Raw genomic sequence first — 3,368 nt, forward strand, 5'->3', positions numbered from 1 at the left:
ACGACTATTGTTGCTAGTCTTATTGTTATTATTGTTATTATAATCATTAACATTACGATTGTTACCATTAACACTATTATAAATATCTGTACCATTTTTCATTTAGTCTATAGCAACATCACCTTCACTGTCTGTACCTCTGTGTGTATATTGTGTAGGCTGCCTCCCTCCCCTCTCTCTCTCCTTACATCCCTCTCTTTTTCTCTCTATTCCTCTCCTGCTCTCTCTCTCTCTCTCTCTCTCTCTCCCTCTCTCTCTCCTTCACCCCCCACCAGTCGAGGCAGATGGCCGCCCACCCTGAGCCATGGTTCTGCTCGAGGTTTCTGCCTCTTAAAAGGAAGTTTTTCCTTGCCTCTGTCGCCTACTGCTTGCTCTTGGTGGGAATTGTTGGGCTTCTGTAAATAACATCACAGAGTACGGTCTAGACCTGCTCTTTTATGAAAGGAGCTGTGAGATAACTGTTGTTATGATTTGGCGCTATATAAATAAAATTGAAAATTGAATTGAAATAAGCCATTTATATCTACATAACCGCGGGTCCCCACTTTGGACGTCGCCACGTTGCATCGTCATATTTCTACAGTAGCTGAAAATAAACAAACAGCGCTACAGAGCACGTTTCATCACTACGTTCTTCTTGTTCTACTTCTGGGAGAATTCAAGCAGTGTAGACACTATGTTGAATACGTAAGTTAAAAGAAGAAGAACTAGAAATAATATACAGCAGGGGTCAGCAAATAAGTTCTGCATCGGAGCAATATTTTCAACCATTAGATGGTGGATGAGAATATAAGCCATAAAATTCACTTACATTAACATGTTGCTATGTCAGTAAGGCGTAGAACTTGCAATCAATGGTTGTGTGTTGGATCCCATCTTGAGACAACTTTTTTTTTCTCTCTTCAACAAATGGATTCTGTTCAGTGCAAGTCAACTGAACAAACCAACAAAAAATGTGGTAAAAAGCAAATACGGTTCATTCTTGCTGGTGGATTAACTCTGGACAAATGCTAATCTTTGCAAGCTTTTCAAATCAAGGTCAAAGACTTTGGCCAGATATTGAGCAATGTCTGCTCAAAGGTGGGTGGGACATGTTTAATCTGATACAAATTTATGAACCACATTTTTATTTCTCCACCATGACGCGGGGGCGTTTGGCTACTTTGAAGTGACTGCAAAGCCAAGATGTTTCAGCTTTTTGGCAAAACTACACCTATTGCTGTCCGCTTCTCCACTGTGGGTAAAAATAACCATGTGTGATTCATACCATATCATTGTTTTGATTAGATTAGCTTAGATTCACCACCTTTATTGTCATTATGCAGAGTACGACTACAGAGCTAATGAAATACATTACGGATGTAGGGGCCTACTAAATATGGTTAAATGAAAGGACTTCTTTGTATGTGGGATCTCTGATGGGGGGGGGGACTGTACCTTCCGTGGTGCTTTGCTCTTCGTGAATTCCAGTGTCATGGTAGCTTGACCAATGTGGTTTTGGTTTGCTTTGATTGATGTGGACTGAGCCAATTGGGGATCACTTGAGGGGAGGATAGAAAAAGATAGTCAAAGGAGAAGAACGAGAGAAGACGCACGTGGGAGAGACAAGCGGCTGTGTATCGATGTGTGGTAAAACTTTCAGTTGAACTCGGAGAGAATTAATATTTGTAGACGTAAGTACACATGTATGGGCAAAAATATTACCTTGCAGTTAATTTATGTATCGTAGCAGGCTCAGTCGTTTGTTTTTTTTTCCACTGAAAGTGATAAGTGTAGCTCTGTCAGTCCCCCGCTCCTGTTTGCAATAACAGAGAAATGTGTAAAAGTGCAAACTGTCGGACTTTTAAACTAGAGGGACATTAGCTTGAACTGTCGTGAGAGACAACCAGCTTAGATAACGAGCGCAGTTTGTTACCGGAGAACTAGACAGAAAGTGGAGCCGTGGGAGCTAGCCTGCTGAGTAGCACCGTTGTGAGGAGGGACCCCGCCCACGGGAATTGTATCACCTGTGCAGGTGTCTTTCTTGGTCAGTGATCGAGGTTTGCCTGATGGCTTTCGTCACATGAATCTTCAAACTGGTCAATGTTGCTGGCGAGTGTGTCTGCCGCAAGTTCCATTACAAGGTCTGTTTAAGACCTGATTTAACCCGCATTTAACTTTAACCTCCTCCATTGATTAGTTATGTCCTATGTGCTGCCCTATGTGCATGTTTTTTAGACTGATCAAGGAATAAAGAATCTGCCAGTAGAGGAGGCAGACCGCCTGGCTTCCACCAACCCAGATTATGCCACTGGAGACCTGTTCAACAACATTGCCAATGGCAACTACCCATCCTGGTCCTTCTACATCCAGGTCATGACCTTCAAGCAGGCCGAGAAGTTGCAGCTCAAACCCTTCGATCTGACCAAGCTTAGGTAACACATCCCTCCACAGCAGAACAAGCAGTTCTTGATGTGAGAGGTTTTTTTTTGTTGTTGTTGAAGTGAGTGAAGAATTTCACCAAGAGAGCTAATTGTAATACGGGTTATTGACATTATTAAAGAGGTCATATTATTCTCATTTTCAGGTTCATCACTTTATTTAGGGGTTGTACCAGAACAGTTCACATGGTTTCATTTTTAAAAAACACCATATTTTTGTCAAACTGCACATTGCTGTAGCTCTTTTCATACTGCAGCTCAACAATTAATAGTGATTATAGAACATACACAAGTACAAGAAATTATTTTGTTTGTCAGAACATCAAAAGTAGTTATTATAATCATTAGAAAGCATATTTTAATCCAATTGTTTATATGTCCTTCTTTGACTGCACAACAAAAACCAATAGTGATGCTGACATTGAATGAAGGGAGCCCAGCTCTTCATCCAGAAGTGCATGGTGAGTCCACATCACCATATTGTCTTTCATGCTGCCGTGCTTATATAAAAAAAAGGTATTTTTGAGTGAATAACCATGTCAAAGAATTTCCTTAAAAGGGGAAATACACTACTACTCAATTGACATGTACTTTTACATACTAATTTTACAAAATAAATATATTTTTATATATGTTTTTCAAAGAATGATTATTTGGGTTGGTGCCAGTTCCATGTAGTTGCTTGAGTTGCTTCCTGAATAAACCACAGGATGTAGCTTTTTGACTGCACCAGCGTCTCAGAAAATGTTGTAATGTGGGTGTAAGTCCTGTTTGTGTATTGGGCAACTCATACACATGGCAGTTTCAAAGTGCTTTGCAAACATTCAAACGTTAAGGGACTTAAAAATAGATTTTCTTCAAATTTCTCATAGCTAGCAATATTCAGGAGGCTCTTGATGTCTGATAAAACTCAGCCGTTCTGGGAAAAATTCACCAGGATTTGTTTTT

At 40.3% G+C, this 3,368-nt stretch overlaps 1 pseudogene; it reads left to right on the forward strand.

Annotated features, from left to right (window-relative positions):
• Positions 1 to 1,185: 1,185 nt before the first annotated feature.
• LOC123961570 lies at positions 1,186 to 2,881 on the forward strand (annotated as a pseudogene).
• Positions 2,882 to 3,368: the final 487 nt, after the last annotated feature.

Source organism: Micropterus dolomieu, linkage group LG22, assembly GCF_021292245.1.
Source record: "Micropterus dolomieu isolate WLL.071019.BEF.003 ecotype Adirondacks linkage group LG22, ASM2129224v1, whole genome shotgun sequence".
Classification (NCBI taxonomy): domain Eukaryota; kingdom Metazoa; phylum Chordata; class Actinopteri; order Centrarchiformes; family Centrarchidae; genus Micropterus; species Micropterus dolomieu.